Below are 19,191 nucleotides of genomic sequence, written 5' to 3' on the forward strand. Positions count from 1 at the left end.
AACTCTTGCTCGGTGTTGTCGCAACGATTCCAACCACAGTTGGAACCACACCCGAATGGTAATCTGTTTTTCCAAGCGAAGGAAATAGTTTGGAAATGAATCGTAATGGTGGCAATACGTGATTTACAACAAACTTCTAAGCACTCTCTCTCTGCCGTTGGTCACCCTGGGTGTTAGAACTGTTGCATCTATTCTGGCGTTAATTCATCAAAAGTGCTTCATACGATTCATAACTCCACAAAAAGTTTTCATTGAAACCTAAGTTTCTGAGGTTTTTTTAAGGCAAAAATTAGTTCATGAACTAAATTTCAGTAAAAATCGGAACAAATACAATTTCATATGCAATGGGTCAGTAGAACAGGACATTATTTATCATCCATCTTCCGAGTCCTGGCTCTGTTTAAAACATGCATTCGGCCCCGCTCTTGTTGGCTCTCCGCTTATCTCGCAAAGTAGTCGCGTGATTCAGAAGTGTCGCTATGCCCTGATAGAAGAGTGACGAAATGCGGAGTGATTGCGAAGAGCAGCGCCCTCCCCTTGCCACTCGTCGTGATCGTCTCGTGCACAATCAATTTCCCCGTGGAGGGTGAGAGGATTGTAGTGGAGGGGAGGCAGGAGGGATATCGCGTCGACTCCACACCCCCCAGTTGGAGGAACTGGACACACTAGTGCAAGGCGGCAGCGGGGGCAGCAATAGCGCGGGAACAGTCCTCTCGAGTTCACTGCTCGCATGAGCCACTGGCCACTGGCGCGGCGCGGGAGGGTGCGGTGTGAAGAAGGCCCCCGATCGGGATGGGGGGCAGCGCTGCCTCCATTCTGCGTCGACCGCCCTGCCCCCCGCCGCGAATCACTTCTCATTGGAAATCGTAATTCCAGCACTCTGCAGACTCACTGCTATGCATGTTGTGGGAGTGAAGGAAGAATTCCATGCGTCGAATAAGTTTAATCTGAACGCTTCCTGAAACAATTTAGTAGGCTATTAATATTTGCGCCCAATTATGTGAATCAGGGGAGCAGCCATTCGCAATTTCACTAATTACACTCTCGTGGTGATGATTAAATTTTGGGCAACGTTTAACTGCTCAATGAAATCTGTTCGTAAATGTGTCGATAAAAGTTACATTTATTTCAGCCAAAAACCTAACACTCCATTAAAGCCACGCTCAGAGGCCCATAGGCAAACAGAAATAAACAAGCATATTCTATTTCGAAGGTACAAAATGTTTTCCAAATTCGATTTGCAAATGACTGAATTAGTCGAAGTTTCAATGAAAAGTGTCATCACCAATTATACAAATTCAATAAAAGCTGCTTGTAAAGTCCAAAGTTGTAGCAGTGTTTGAAGCGAATTTTAACTTCTTTTCTAATTTCAATACATTTCGATTAACCTTCAGGCTATTTCCTTTTCTCAAATTATTGCCTCTCGCCCCATAGGTGTTTTCTTGCCCAGGGGTCCCTATTGAGGCCCTCGTCCCCGGGGATTAATGGATAATTATCACTAAATGCAGAGTTTTCTTTTATTTGTGCGTACATTAGCCATACCAAACATCACGTAAATATATTTCCTATTATGTTCAACTCTACGAGGTTGGAGTACTCCCTAGAAATAAAATTAATCGCATGGACTGTTGATTTTTTGGCTGAAGACATTGATAAAATTAAAATACTTTGCTTTTTTTTCACGAGTTACTTTCAACAGAAGGCTACCAGTTTAAACTTTTCCGAGTCATTCATTATGAAGTGCCTACAAACGGACAGGAGTGGCGAATGTAGCATTTATGAATTGAAAGGGAGAGAAGGGGCGGACGCAGGGGTTGGTTAGGTGAAGGAGACACGAGGGAGAGGCATTACATAATTCAGGAAGGAGGGGGAAGCTATCTACCTGAATGCTCCCCTCTTCCTGTTCAATTCCTCCCGCACTTCTGTTTCCCCTCAATAACACAAATAGTGAAATTGGTGTTATCTGCGGGAATGTTCCCCTCCTCTTTCTTAATTATGTAGGTCATTATTCCCCCAGGTATCCCATAGTATCTCCTTCACCTAACATACACTCTTCCTTTGAATGTACAAATGCGACATTCGCCACTAATGCGCGTCTGGAAGCCTCATAATAATGAATGACTCTGCAGCGTTTAGAGTGGTTTAGTCGTGTTGAAAGTGAAAAGTGGACAATTTTAAAGCATTCATATCTATCTAATTACTCATTGGTATTTTAAGGGAGCCATTTTGACATATTCAGTTTGATTTTCCTAATTCTCGGCGCATAATTTGATTTGATTTCCATAATTATGCAGTAATTACGTCTTCTTGAACTGAGACAGGATGTTTCGAGAGACTTTTCCCCAGTTACATATATTATTTATGAATTGCTGCAGTATTGATGGCAGTCAATTAAAGTGTATTCTAAAAGAGGTTTCTTGGCCGGCGCCACGTACCAGTCTTCAATGTGTATCTTTTTTATAAAGTTGTAATTGGGCAGTTTTTTTGCCACGATGTCGTCTGTGAGCACGCAATCATTGCAGACGCTTTTTATAAATGCAATTTGTGTGCGCAGAGCTCTGAATCCATCTTTTTTGCCTCCTTTGAATTTCTTTTGGTGACCCTTCTCTTCCTCTATCAGCATGTTCACCACTTTTTCGTTTGAACTCATTTCTGTCCAAAACACCTTCTCCATCCTCCTCTACATTTCAAAATCCTCAAATATACACCTATCATCCTGATTCAATGACCATGTTTTCGCACCGCAAAAAAAGCTTAACAATACACAGAAATATAGTGTAACAAAAAATCAAAAAAGACTTAACTGTTTATGCAGCATGCTACGAGTAGTGTATAAATCACTCACCCTGACGGTGACGGGCATTAACCATGTAGATAGATGGAAGTTGAAGTTGTCCAGCGGCGTCACCGCGAACTGAACCCAGGCCCTCCAGTCAGTAATTTGAGGGTCTATTCACGAGACTTCTGCACCCCGGAGTTGAGAAATTCTTTCGAAAGTAATTATAGTCCATGAATCTTGATAACACTGAGAAATGTATTCAGCAACTTTCTCTTCAGAACATTGAATCATAGCCGCGACCCCGATGGCGGTGGGGTAACGTCCTCGTCTGCTATTCCAAGGGTCGCGGGTTCGATTCCCGCCTGGGTGAGTTTCCCTCCATCTAGGGCTTGGGTGTTTGTAAAGGTGAACATTGTTATCGTTGTTAATAGTTGGATGTTAAGGCCAAAATGTGCTGTTTTCGGACTAATACTGAATAAATAAATAAATAAAAAAGGTTGAACTGAATGGATTGACAATGTAAATGAATTATTAGAAATTTAAAAATATCCTTCAACATAAGGACAGAATCTTCATAGATTTGAAAATAAAAATAATGGAAAGAAAACCTCTTCTGAGAAGCGTTTTACACCAATGGCGTAGTCGTATTTCAATATTTCAATTTCAATATTCAATGTTTTCAATATTTTTGGGGCCATTTGGACAAGCCTAAACTTAACTTTTTTTAACGTGCCTCCTTTTAATTTGCATTAATCAGGACTAAAGTTAAACTCAAAAGGTTCTTGTTTACTTGAGGGTATCTTACGGTCATAAATAACAAAACAAGTATGCTATGAATGATAAGTGACAGAAATATTACCAGGTTACAGGAGGGTGCTTCAGTATTCGACGCTTCAACAAACTTGGCGCTGTAACTGATTAGTCCTTAGAACATCAAATACCTTCACTTACCGGTAGAATCACTTAAATAACAATGATAATAATAATTGGTCACAGGCTATTTTTTTGCATAACATCAAGGCGAAGAATTGTAATAATAGTCCTAAATTTTCAACAAAATTTTCATACCGAAGAAAATTTTAACATATTCTGAGAAAGCGTCCTATAGGATTGGCCTGAAGGCCAAAATGGCGAAAATCTTCCCCCTTGTTAATTTATCCTCCAGCTTCAAGAAAGGGCCCCTAAATAGTGAGTCTATGAATATTTTGTATATAATAACGACTTTCCTTTTGTTGATAGCAGGTTTAAAATTACATTGATCCTATCAGACAAATACAAATGCCAAAAACTTGACCCCCAGTTTAGTGAGTAACGGGTAGTAACATTTATAGCGATACACTTTATGTGCTACAAAGGATAATATTTTTAACACGTGTAGCTGATAGAATAAGCAAGCAAGTAAGCACTTGATTCTTTTAAATCATATTTTTACTTAATATGGATTTGAAATAATGAACTGTCCTGACAATAGAAAGAGGTTTAGAGTTTACTTTTTAACATTAGTTATTGCCGAGGATAAATTTGGTAAATTTATAGTAAAATAATTACTCTAGATTCTATTATTGCGACCGATAAGATATAAATTGTCTCGCCAAATAAGACGTCCATTGTTAAGGCGGGAAAGAATCCTGCATTATTGGGGCCGTGAACGAAGATTTTAATTTAGGTCATATTGTCTTCCGTCATCACACACAAAATTCGACTTCGAATCTAAGCTTTTAAAGTGAAGAAAGAATGTATCGTATTGTGTGCCTCATCACATCATCGTAGTACAACAGCCGATTGAGGTCTATCAAGTGTCTCCTAAATAGGAATGTGGTTCATTACTAGATGATTCGCTGAGATTTGTCCTCTGGATCATCGTGGCCATCCGGACATTCGATGCCACAGCAGATGTGGTGAGACAGAGGAGCGAGGGCTGTCGAGTAGGGCAGAGGTATCATTTTACCATATATCTACGTAAATTGATAGAAGGGAGAGAATTAATAGAAAAGTGTACGCCATTAATGCCACGCAAAAGGCTCTAAAATGCCGCATATTAGAAACATAACTAATAAAATTTGGATTTTAGACATTTTATTGAATGAATTTGGAAATAAAAATGGAATTTAATCCTCTGCATCATTCATTGATGGTTTTGAATAATTTAGCACACTTTTTTCATCGTACTGAGAAAATGAGGTGAGAGGTAGGTTTGGGCTTTGTTCATCCTTCCCATGTTCATTGCGTGTCCACTCCATTACTCACATCGACAAAGATATCCTCCAGGAATCCATTCCAGCCTGTTTACATGATATACGTTATAGATTCATGTCGACACACCATCTTAACACTATATTCAGTGATTCAATGTGATTGAGAGCTGAGAGTCACGACGAGATTAAATCGTCATAAAATGTCGGTTTTTGGGGAAAAGAAGCGGAACTGAGGTTGTAATTATGGGAGAAAAAATAAGTATCAACTTAACGAAATTAGAAATTATTTTCCGGTTGTTAAGGGGTTTGGACGATGGAGAACTTGCTTTGGTGCTGAGACTTGCGGTAAGCATTTAATAGCTAGATGCGCTGAATTCCAGGGGACTATCGGAGGAATCAATGCTATTAAAAGGAACAAAAAGGTTGAATACGTGCTCACGAGACGCTTTGCACGAGTCGCCAAGAATACCTGAACGCTCAAAGATTCATCGCGCGCGTCCGCGCACGCGGCCGCTGGCGACCGAGGGGCGAATCGGAAGGGATCCACTTCCATAAACTGACAAGTGGCGCCATCAAGGGTAGCGGGCAACGGAAAACAAGACCGACGACGAACGAAATGGGGTTTGCACATGGAAAACGACCTTTCGGGGGGAGGAGGAGGGGGGGAAGGAGAGTAATCAAACATTTATGATAGATTGAATGGACCCCAAGGGGGTTGCCGAGAGTCGGGTGATCAAAAACTCGGAGATGAGGGCGTTTCACACGCGCCGGTCAAGTTTCCATCTTCGTTTGTTCTTTCGTCAAACTGTGTCAGCCCTTCCCCCTGGCGCCCCTCCCATGGAAACCAAAGAGGGAATTCGGATGGAACCGGAGCCCACTTCAAGCGAGCAATTAATGATTTTTCCGCCTCTTCCTTCGCCTCGCTCCCTCCATTGAGTTATTTCTTTCGCTCCCTCCTTCTCTATCCCATCGCAGCCGCATTTCCACCGCACATTCTTCTGCAAGGTCCCCCCCACTTAAAGGCTTCCCACGGCACCCATCCCGCAGCAAACACTCTCTTGCAAATACCTCTTTTCGGAAGTTCTTTCTAGGCTTGATCTTGCGACACCCGTCAACGTGGCCCAAGAGGCCATCTGGAATGAGTTGTACGAGTCCATTTGTTTTCTGCGAAAGTTTAATTTAGAAAAACTTCCCACCTTCCCCCATGCAGTCTACGGCCTTGGAGTGGGCGTGGAACCCTGCTCAGTCGCACATTAGAACCCCCCCCCCAATCACGCGCCGTCAAGAAATGATGAACTTACGATTCCGCGAGAGGGCTTTGCAAATGGACGTCGGCCGCCGCCGCTCCCCCTCGCTCGTCGCCGCGTCAGCTGGGGCGCACGAAGCCATTCAAATCTCAGACCGAAAAGGAGCTCTCTTCCAATTTAAAAAAAAAAACATATACCATGCAGAAAACATAAAAACATTGCCATGACATCCCTTAGAAACTGCTTTTTCGGTCAAAGTGGAATACAATACGTATTTTCACAGCCCAATGCGTATAGACATCGTCATGATATACAATCACCCTTCTAAGGATAGACCTTTGACTATCGCAAATTATCAATGGAATGAATGCTGCATGGATTCTTGCTCTGTACCAGCTTTTACATCTATATAGTTGAAGAATCCAACTGCTTCATTTCCTCATGGTTAATATATTACGCCCGGTTCCCAACAATCCCTCCCGCTCACCTCCTCGAGCACGGAAACATGCACATTTCCACTATGGACCTTCAACTCGATGTTTCTAATATGACATATCCTCAGAATCCTCCTCGAAATCCCTGTCTCTATTTTATCTGTGCTTTATTGCCTGCTGCTGTCTCTTTGGCTCGGTCGAATCTAATGCGCTGCATCCTGCTGAGGTCTTCACTTCTCCCGTGTCTGCCAAGCAAGGCGCTAGTCACCATGGGCTGCGTCTCCCGGTTGTCAGGTTTTACTACGTTTTCCATCGTACATATTGTGATGGGTAAGGTCATTGGGTTATCCTCCAATTGGCTTCCTCATTATTGTTTTCAACGCGACTCCATTACTACAAGTGACCCACCCACTGGGATCAGAGGCATTTGCAAAACTTAAAGTCATGAACACGCCGGTGAGACCCTTCCCTCCAACCCCTCCCTTCCATCTCTCTGGCGTGGTTTGTTTGTCCCCATTAGGAGGAAGTATTATTGCTACCGCCAGCGTATCTCTAGGGGTGATCAAAACGCGCAGGTCCTTCACGAAGGGAAAAAAATTAGCGTTGGGAAAAAGCATTTGGCATTAAAGCAAAACCTGCCATTTAGACATAACTTAAACATTTATGTAGAAATGGGCGAAGGCCTCTTAAGTTGAATCTCTGTGCCAAAAACCAGCTCGTTTTTGTCGAAGTTTTGAGCTTGCATGACAATATTCTGAAAGGATTTAAGAAAATGATAAAATATTATATTAAAATGCCATTTATAGAATTAATTCCAGCTCTCATTTGCACAAAGAAGTTGATCGAACTTAAGGATGACATCGTTATTTCTTCAAATATAATTACAAATAAGATTAAAAATGCATTTTAGGTGTTAAAACTCTTTATTGCAGAGAATCTAAAAACATGTGATTATGTACATCCCAAAGAATCACAAATATATTGAATGGAGCAAGACAAAGTTTTAATTGGGCGTATATACCTCTTTAGAGACCTGAAATTAAAAATCTGTCAGAATGCAATAATAATAAGATAGATAAATTGCTTGTTCGAGGACCTGCAAGACCCTGAGGTGCTCCAGACCTGACATCAATCGTAATAACCATCTTAATATCTTCGCCCAGAGAGTTAAAAAATATTTGAGTTGCATTTGGAAGGTCGGTGGCTATGGCATTTGAAAGCAGGAAAGGAATTATAATGTGGGACGGCATTAAGGGAGGCAAGAACTATTCGGATTTAAAGAGAGTACACTGTGATATTAGTGTCCAAAGTTGGCGCCTAGATGTGAAGAGGCGATTAGTTCCAGGATCCAATGGGGCCCAGCACATTACACAGAACCTGTAGATCAGTGAATCTTTCCTGATAGGAATTGCGCCAAAACTGACGGAGAATACAATACCTGTATGCATGATAATTTTCATCGCTACCTTTAGAAAGGACTTCCCATATCAAGTTCTTTTTATAGGCAACTTTTATATTTGATATTAATATTTTAGTACCCTGCAAGCCTGGAATCGAGGCCAAACCAGAAGAAGATAACATTTCTCTTTGACCTTTTCATTACATTTACCCAGACATTTCCAATAAATTCCAACCTTTTGTTAGCTTTCCCACATATTCCCCGTATGTGTTTCACCCGGGAGAAGTCGTGATTGAGGATAACGCCTAGGTATTTAATCGGTTCTGCAAATTCTATTTCGGTGATCCCGATACATTAGGCGCTCGGGAGAGAATTGCTCTTTTTCAAAAATTCATCACTATGAACTTTTTAAAGTTTATTTCTGATTGCAAACTGTCGCACCAGCGTAGTATTACATCATTGCCATTTTCTACAGCTATCCTCAGGATTACGGATTTCGAGGTAAACCACATCAGTCGACGAATAATCATATCTTACCGGTGACTACAGAGTCAATGCTAGAAACCTAAACTAGAATAAAAGAGGTCCAATAATTAAATGAAAGGACCAACTTTGTAGTTCCACACGAAAAACTTTGTAGCTCCACACATTTTCGTGTGGAACTACAAAGTTAGTCCTTTCATTTATTTATAATGAATCGGTTCCATAAAGTTACGCCAGAAACCATTAATTATAGGTCCAATAACATTTCCCTGGAGAACACCTGAAGTGACACTCACTGCATTTGAGCTAAATCCATCTAACACCAATAACTCCTAATTATCAAGGTGTCCTATGATCGAACTAGTTACTATATATTACATGACCTGGTATGAAATAGATGAGAGCCAAATAGTCTGTAATTGCTCGGTTCCTCCCAGTCTCTGATTTTTAATTGTAGGTGTTACCTTAGCCGTTTTTCAATCGATGGGAACCTTATGATCTACCAGCGACTTCTTAAATATGATATCTTGATACGGTGCAATTTCTTAATATTTTTCAGCAAACGTTCTATTCCATTATGTGAGATTTCAGTTTTTGGCATCAAATGGTCGGTAAGATTTAGTAAGCTATTGGAGACATTTGGTGAGACATTAGTGAAGACGCTTGGAAAGAAAGAATTTAATGAGTTTGCCTTTTCCAAAATGCAGGTTAATCTTTCGCCTTTATTATTTTTGAGTGAATTAACTGTTGACTTATTTCCCTGAACTCATCTGACGTATGATCAAAACACTTTCGGATTCCCTTTCAAATTTTCCGCTAACCTCTCCTTTTTGAATTCGCTGAACGCTTCCCAAAATTCCTTCTTGGCATTCGCCCTAGATTTCTTGTAATCATAGGTAATCTCGATTATTTTGTCGCTAGAGATATAATGTTATAAATATAAGATATAATCTACTAATAATATAATTATAAGTAAAAAATCTACTCAGGTATGCAGAATAAGAATGCCAGGAAATGGAAGAATGAGTCGACAAATATTTTCTGGAAGCTGATTTGGCGCTTCAAATAATCCCCCAACTGCACCCGGACGGGCGCCGCACCCCGTAGGTCGCCGCTCCATTCTCGTGCGGCCGCGCGTGTCCCCTTATATATCCTCTGTTGGGGTGGGGGGAGGGCAAAGGGGTTGTGGACTGCCGAGGGAGAGGACTTCGGGGTGGTGAGCGAAAGTCCCCCTCCCGCCCCTCTTACCACCACCTAGCTGCCCTAGTCGCATGAAATAAACGACGCAACGGAAATGACCAATTACCCCCAACGGCCGGCCCCTTGCGTTGACGGCTCTCGAGGAAGCGAGGGGCGGATCCAGGCGTCGGGGAGAGCGGGTGGGGCAATTCATTCAGCGTCGTTCGAGCAATCGGGGGCGCGGAAGGCAGCGTGGCACTCCTCGACCTCCCTGGCCGTAATGGTGTCATTACGCGGACGGAGATTAACCCCCGGGTCCCCACGCCTCCCGCTGCATTTAATACCTTTCGCTCCTAGCGTCGATGGGGAAAGTAGGGTCCTCGCCCAGAGAGGAGACTGGTGCGGGGTGTTTCCGTCGGTGCTTCGGGGCTAGAGAGCCGCGATTATTGTGCTCCCTTTGGCAGGCCGGGGGGGGGGGGGAGGGGAATGAAACGGACACCGCTACCCCCTCAGGCCGACACGTAGAGATGCGTGAACCGCCGAGTCGACCCCGATTCGTCTCACCGTCGTTCTGTCAGGGCCTCAGTGGGCACTCTGGGTCAAAGGAGGCGGTTTGCACGGATGTCGTACGGGGCTTGCAGGTCCTCCGATGGAAGGGATGCACGGAGCCAGAGTCGATCTGCGGCGATTGGAGAGCTTATTGTCTCCGCTCAGACCCAATCTGGATGGTCGGACCTGGCTCGATGGCGAGATATGTACCGTCGGTTCCCATAAACCCATCGCTTGAGGCAATTCGAGGCTTTTTTGCGATCCAGAGGGCTCACTCTTGTCCTCGGCGTGTTATTACTCGAGTCCGCCCGCGACCGGTGCCAACACGAGTGCATACACGCTTGGAATTCGTGCGGAGCTGAAAATGCCTGACGACTATGAACCGCCTAATCAAAACCCGAATGGAGACACAAGTATTCTGCTGGTGCAATAAACCGTTCGTTGATTCAAATTGCAAATTTCATTTCCATTGCATGTTCATTCTCGTGGATATGCGTTGACAATAGCTACAAGTTAGGAAACAATGTAATTCCTTAACGTCTGATATAACCTCGTTATTCTTGTTTCCGGATATATTGGATGCAAAAAAAGAAATTTAATAGACTAAAATACAATGTAATTCTTTGTATAGTGTGAAATAAACTCTGCACACGATTAACGCAGACATTTTGTTTAATGGTGATTTATTTTCCAGGTAATTCATTTCCAGCAATCTATTTTGGTCGTCAATGGTTTGTACTGTCGAATCTTCCTTTCTTAAAGGGAGTTTTGAATTGTCATATTCTGAAATTGCATCACACGTTTCGTGAAGGAGGAATTTACCTTCCGCGGACGAAGAGAGTTTTTTGTAAATTGCTCGTCGACTGCGGCCGCCATTCCACCCTTCTTCCCCCAACCGCAGCCACCTCCCTCCCCTTGTCCTAAGCGTATACGAGTATATATTCCGATACTGTAGGCAAATGAAATTTGTCCGCCGCAAGTCGGTGATACGCATCAAAATAGTCTATGAAAAAGCAAAAATTCTTTTTATGTTGATACTAAATACTTATAAGAAGTGAACCCTGAAATAGTAGAGTGTAAAATTGGGTAAAGTGGAAAACTAATGGCTATTATGTTTGGATATTTTACTCATTCAATCAAAGATATTCATCATGATTCAAAATCTAGATCCACACAACACCCCGACTAATGGTGCAAGGGCGTGCAGAGGGAGCTATTCTGACGCTACCGGTTCACGCGCAATCATTAGTTATTTCATGCATTTGAATACAAGCCGGCCAAGTATTTTAAATTTTTGGGCTCTTGGGCTTGACTGTGATATTTTTACAGTTTTTTGCGAGGGAATAATGAATGCTTGAATCTGCGTCTGCCTCTCTTTTATTTTATGTCCATGGTTGAATCTACCATTACATTGTGGTGCCATGATGGTTCCCTCGGTGCCACAAGGAAACCGAGTTGCCTTCTCTCTTCCCGGAGGTCTTGCCTCCTCTCTTTAAGAATCAACAGGCTTTCAGGCTGAATCCTCAAGCACAATAACTACCACGCTTACTCGGAGCAATGATTAACAAACCCATTTTGACCTTTACTTCGTCTTTAAATTTACGTTTTCTCCCAATGATACCAGATACTGGCTGTGTAATTCAAATGTGACGTCAGTAAAGACAAATAGCGCCGCCTCCAGCTTACTTTTCCGTTCACCGTTCAAATTTCAAGCCACCCGCCTGGTGTCATCTATATTCTTCAAGAGTAACAAAGGTATCATGTCAATTAACACTTAAATATTTGATCTATTCGAAAAATGCTACACTTATTCCCGTCTCAATTGTAATTATTATGTATTGCTTGTCTTTTTGAAATTTGATCTAAAATACTTCGCCTTTCCACATTAACCTCTTTTATTACGACCTAGGTTTCGTTATGGTATAACATCGTCATAATAACATTATAACGACCTAGGTTTCGTTATGGTATAACCTGATGATGTGATACCATAACGAAACCTAGGTCGTAATAAAAGTGGTTTATGTGGAAAGGCGAAGTATTTTAAATTTAATTTCAAAATGAAGAATTTCCACCAAGTGACGCCAGAAACTGTTTCATTTATCGCTTGTCTTTTTTATTCCAAAACCTCTGAGCTGTACATTTTTTGATGTATCATTCGAATCCCCATTCTTTATATGACTCTGAACTCTTTGACTAACTCATAAAATAGTAACGTGCTGTGCGGCTGTATTGTCCATATATTTTGTAAATTCCTGTATTGTCTGCAAATAATCTAAAATTTCTACAAGCGCGGTATTTTAAGTTGCTAAAGTATAACAAAAAGAGTACGGGCAATGGTAAACGTTCGCAAATCACTTTAACTTACGTCTGTCTCTAAGGAACTCAACCCGTCGATGACTACGTTTCATTCACGGTCATGAAATATATTACTAATCCAGAAAGTGACTTTCTCATCAACAATAGAATATCGCAAATTGCGTACCAATTCCTCCCGATACTTACTGTTGAAGGGTCTCTTGAAATCTAAAAATGTAGCACCCAATTGGATATTTTCTTCCCTTGATTTAAGGATCCCATTCATAAAAATATGATCTTACGTTTCGCATGGTCTGCTTTTCCTAAAACCGTGCTGGTTACAGCAGAGTATGTTCTTACTGGCGAGAAAGGCAATTTTGTTGCTGTATTTTTTACGGTCTAAGATGCTGCAGGAAATATAAGTAAAAAAAATTGGTCTGTAATCACTTTGGTCTCCTTCATCGCTTTTCACTCGATTGCGAAAAGAGGGGCGACCGCAGATCACTTCCAGTCGCGATGTGTTGAACCTTTAATTGACTTTTAGAAAAAGGTTTTTAAATAAATTTACATGTCTCCTGCGAGTTTTTTCACTATTCAAAAAAAGTTATCTTCCGGACCTGGGGTTTTATTTTTTATACGAGTACACATTCTACTTCTGCATGATTGATTATACGACTGCATGAGATAACTCAGCACCAGACATGAAACTTCAGAATTTATAGCTTTTTTTATTAGTATACAGGACAATAACGTGTCACTCATGATCTCCTACAGCAGGTAAGTTACACATTTGTTTGCATATGTGTAAGTTAAATGATATTTGCACGAAAAAATTTGCATAAACGCCTCTTTGGGTGTGAACTAGCATGCATTCGTTAGTTTTGCATCTGGCTTTATTCTGTTTTACGGATGGTGAGCTAATGCGCCCCACCAAAAGCCCTTGCTGCGGCTTGAAGGTATTGTGTAGATGTCGATGTAGGAACTTTGTTTTGTGTTCCTATATTTTGTTGTACACCATCTGAAAGAATTTATTGTGATGTTGGTTTTCTAACATTATAATAACTATTTAAAACCTCATGGGTCTTGGATGAACATATCAGACGACGCAATATGCTTGACTATAACTGTCGAATAGGATTTTGTATGAGGGGAAGATGTAGGCACTATTTGCGAAGCCTTTAAAACCTGGCATTTGCGAAAAACTTATAGTTGAAAATTTAGTGGTTAAAAAGAGGAGAAGTCGAGGTTGAACTGAAAAGTAATTACCGAGAGTAAATTATGTCGACAATTGATTTTTTAATGTTATGCGGAGGTTCGATTTCTTTTTTCATATTTTTGTACTTTATCCCGGTCTATACACTCTTTTTTCTGTAATAAGTAACAGCATATCTAAATGAAGTACGAGTGAAAATTTCTGTAACGGATATTCAACTGCAAACTTATTTTCATAAAATACGAACTTTTTCCATTGTTGCATAGAATAATGCGTGCTAAGATTTTTACAAAAATTGTTGGGTAAACAAGGTTAAAATTTGGTTCAAATAGGGCTGGAATGACACCTAACTTCCTGCAAATGCTTTAATTGTTTAAAATTCACTTTTGATTTCTGTAGGTTCGCTCTGAATGTCAGCTCTCGAGAACATTAGCCGTCCTGTTCCAAAATCCTATCAACAAGGAGAATTTGGACGAATAAACTAAATGGCTTGCCCCATCTACACTCACGACATCTCTCAGCTTCTCACGACCAATCCTTTGAGAACTGTTTCTCTGTTTCGGTTATTGAAACCCTCGGCGAATTCGCAAGCATTATACTAGATGTTAGACCACGCGAAATGACGCATATCTGGTTGCTTCATTCATTTAAACCTCCCGACCTAAACTCAACCCACTAAAACTAACCAATATCCGCTATACTCAGTCAACTCCATTCGCCTTTCCACTTATACCTCCTTACCTTCCACCCAAACACCCCATAACCTTCCTCGGAAAACGGCCTTCTGGAGATAACGTCATGCCCGTTGAAACGTCAAACGCATTTATTAATGTCCTTTCTACATGGTGCTACGCTGAATATTTCACCAGATTTTATGCATATGTTTCTGAATTCACTGAAAAGCGTTTTTCTTCAGAGATAAGTAGCATCAACATTGTTCAGAGTCCACTGGTTAAAAGACTAAACGCCGAACCACGACGGTTTAATGCTGAGGAGCGGAAATCGTTAAGGCGACGAAGGAATAACGAAAAATTCCAGTATAGAAATGCCTATGAGTGACCATACTAAGTTACTAGAATATATATATATATATATATATATATATATATATATATATATATATATATATGTATATGTATATACAAATATATATATTTGTATATATATATAATACCGTACCGTATATATACGTAATACGTAACACGGAAGGGCCGAATAGTACATTACACAGTAACAAACCATATAGAAACACAAAAAAAGAACACTCACACGTTATTTCTTGATATTTCGGCGGAAACAATCCGTCTTCATCTGAAGATATAGAAGTAATATACATATATATAATATAATAATATAAAAATATAATAATATGTGGGTCGCGGTAGTCCAGTGGGTAGACTGCTGACCGAAGGGTCCCGGGTTCGATTCCCGGGCAAGGCACTCTGGGCACCTTCAGCCTCACCCAAGCTCTGTGATTTTTCGGGTGCCACGCCTTCCTGGGAAACCATAACCAGCACAGGGAAAGGAACTGCCCCCCGTAATACCCTTTTAATGTGTGAATTCAATACGACGTCAGGATTAAGTACTGGATGAACGCTACCATCACCTATCAAACTGACCTTCGGGTTGATTACTGTGTTTATGGTTTATATGTATATATATATATATATATATATATATATATATATATATATATATATATATATATATACCCACACAAATACACGAGTACGTATGCGTACACATATATATTTTGCGCTTAAAAATACGAAAAACTCACATGATTAATTTTTTGTTGCTTCATGCCTGTCAACCCCTTTTATATACAGTACTCTACATCTACTACTTCTATACCCTGCAAGCCACCAAAAGGGTGTGTGGCAGGGGGTGCAGCTCCAGGAGGAAAGGGTAAGGGATGATGGGGTTAGGGTTTTTCAAATGGATGGGGAAAGGTAAGGGGAACCTGCAAAAATATATACATAAATATAATCGTATAACCATGCGCAGTCACTACCTTGTAGGTTAATACTTATTATGTCGAGCCGGCTCCTGGGGGATTCCGATTACAAGCATTCTGGTCTCTCATTGTTCTTGAAAAAAATGACCATTTAAACCTGTCTGTCCTGCAGTCAATCTCTCTAATTTTACATTCGTGATCCCTCCGCCCGTAATACGTTGGGGTTCGTATTATGTTCTTGATGCCATCGGAAAAGGACCCATCTTTAAATGTTTTTAATAAGTTTAATCTATATTGTAAACACCGCTGTGTAAGGGAATCCCAGCCTAAATTTTCTAGCAAAGTAGTTACGCTACTGCGCTGGTCATTGCAATTTTTGACAAATCTAGCCCCCCTCCGCTGAACTCTTTCCATTTCCGAAATTAAATTTGTCTCTTGAGGATCCCATATACTGGCAGCATACTCTAGTTGGGGCCTGACTAGGGCAATAAAACATCGTTCCATCACTTTTTCGTCACATTTACCCAGCACCCTTTTTACAAATCCCACAAAGATATGCTGAAAAATCTTACAGGAGATGGAGGTGAGCGATATTGGCCTATAATTACTGGGGTCCTCCTGGTCTCCATTTTTAAATATGGGTGTCACAGAAGCTATCTTCCAGCCGCTTGGTACGTTTTCTTCTGCTAATGATTTCTTAAATATTATATTAAGATAAGGAGCAATTTCAGACGACAGTTCTTTATACACGCGAGCCGGTATCTCATCAGGTCCCGGAGATTTGTTGGGGACGATGTTTTGAAGGAGTAACTCTATTCCGCGGGTGGAAAAGTCGATTGCATGCATTGGCTGTAGAAATGTTTTCGGAAGGTTCTCTGGTACTGTTGAATTTGAGAAAGGAGACCTTACCAATTAGACGAGGAGAGGGCCGGGATGGTTTTGGCCGTATTTGATGAAATATTTAAATGAGAACTTGATGCGAATCAGGATTTAGAGCTTCGGAATCGATACAGCAGCCGGCGGACGTTGGATTCCGACGCGGGCGGTAATCGACCGACCGCGCCGCTGGATTCTCCATCAGAACGCTCTTCGGGTCTTCTTAATGAATCACTTAAACCACTTATCCCGGGCCCACTTCAAAATCACCCAGTTTCAAAGTGAAAATTTAGTTACGGGGACCCGTATCTCTTCGACACCTGTACCTACCAATTGAGGACGGTAGCGGCGCTTCCCTGCCTGGATCTTACCTGCAAATCCTGGCCCACAACTCCATTAATTTGAACTCTCAAATTATCCAACTTGGGGAACTACAGTGCTACCATAAGTTTCGAAAGATAATCAACCCAGAAATTTAGTCCACCTCACAATATATTCTCTGATTCTGAGATTGGAGAAATCCTTAGTATCCTATTTCCCCAGTGAATAAAGTTGTCTAGTTAAGTCGCAATAGATCTTAATCCTTAAATCCAAATGTTTAACATCATTTCCTGTATTTAATGTATATCGAGGCGATGAACAATCGAATTCGGTTGCGCGTCTGCTTTAATTGTTCCGGTTTGGGCTCTCCCTTCACCGAGGGGTGGGCGTGGCTATCGCACACTTTTGGGAAATCGGAAATTAAGATACATAATTGCCGACGATTGTTTTCAAAGTTAATTCAAAATATTAAAGAGTGCAATTATTAATAATGTATTGATCTTGTTGAAAAATTTAAGAATACAATAAGAAATTACAGTCATATTTAAAAACAAACAAGTTGAGTAGGATAGTACCAGTTTTTGATGTGTAGATGATTGGCTAAAAAATTAAGAAAGAAGACCATTCAATTTTTGGTTTGCAGATGAAGCATCCTTTGTTTAAAATTTTTCAATTGAGTTTTGTTCATTATAAAAATATCTCGTACAGTACATTTAGTTAATTCGTCCGAATTAATCTTTTTGAAAGGATTTCGGAACAGGGAGGCTCATGTTCTCGAGAGCTCACATTGAGAGCGTGTACCCTGAGGTCAAAAGTGAATTGTAAACAGTTGAAACATTTTCGGAAGGTAGAATTCATTTTAATCCTCTTTGGACCAAATTTCAACTTTGTTCTCTCAATATATTTTCAAAAATCTAAGAACGCGTTATTGTCACCAGAAAAGGAAAAATATAAATATTTTATTCTAAGCAGTTTACCGTTACTTGCAAAGCGGAATTTTTAACTCGTACCCAATTCAGATAAGTTTTTGAGAATTATTCATAAAAGAATGGGTAGACTGAAATAACTGTATAGTATCCGCCGTCACTTTGTGGAAACGATTCTTAATGAATAAGAATTACTTACTTTTTCTACACAATCTTTTATTTTTACGACCGGGTTTCGACGAGGATCGTCATCATCAGGTAATGTTTACAGAAATATACACACATATACAACTCTGTCATCATATATAACTCTGTCTCTTACTCCCTCCCCTCATATTTTCAAGCATTGCAATGGTATATATATGTGTGTATATTTCTGTAAAAATTACCTCATGATGACGATCCTCGTCGAAACCCGGTCGTAAAAATAAAAGATTATGTGGAAAAATTAAGTAATTCTTATTCATTAGACTGAAATAAGTTAAAAAATGGAAGAAATAAATGACAATACCGCATAAAATTAAATAAATTGGCTAAATAGTCTAATACAGAATGAGATAAAACAAAAACATAATTGTTTATTTCAATCCGGTGTGAATATCAAAAAGATTATATTAGGCCCATGCCAAAAATAAATATTAATGAGAATTCCGCACAATATTAAATAATTAATAGCCGACAACCTCGAAAGTTAAATTACAGATTAAATCACTTGCCAACCTTGGAACGATGTGAAGCAGTGAAGTTGAAAATTAATAATAACCGCTACCGTTCTTCGGTGCGTGAGATCATGCCAATTAAGTTTAGGAGATTAAGAGTGAAACGAATAGATTTCCACGTTGTCATTTTCTCCTCGAGCGATAAAGGGAAAAGAAGAACATTGTTTGACCGCGGTAGGGTCTCTTTCGGGTCAAAATTAGTCTGGTGTGTATTCACACCCTAGAGGTTGCTTGTGGGGCAATAAAATATCGAAATGTCTGACAGGCCCACCGAAGAGATGAGTGCGGCGACAGTTATAACGACAGACAACCGGATGAGCATTCGACTGACGGAAGGCGTGGCACTCACAAAAATGCGTATTCTAATTACCTTATAAATGAAAGCATTGACTAACCCGATATTACAAATATATAAATAACCCTTTTTATATCTGTAACCCTTTACCATAATGGGATCTTATACAAGCCAAGCAATCAAATAGGTAAAAGTTTCCCATTAATTTAGAGCAATGTAATCTGTTAAAATGCTTCTCGTTGCTTTTCACGAGACTAACCACACCTGTGAATTTAAATTAAAAGGGCTTCATGTGTCAAATAAATGCAGAAAATTAGACGC

Source organism: Hetaerina americana, unplaced genomic scaffold (assembly GCF_022747635.1).
Source record: "Hetaerina americana unplaced genomic scaffold, ioHetAmer1.1.p SCAF_21, whole genome shotgun sequence".
Classification (NCBI taxonomy): Eukaryota; Metazoa; Arthropoda; class Insecta; order Odonata; family Calopterygidae; genus Hetaerina; species Hetaerina americana.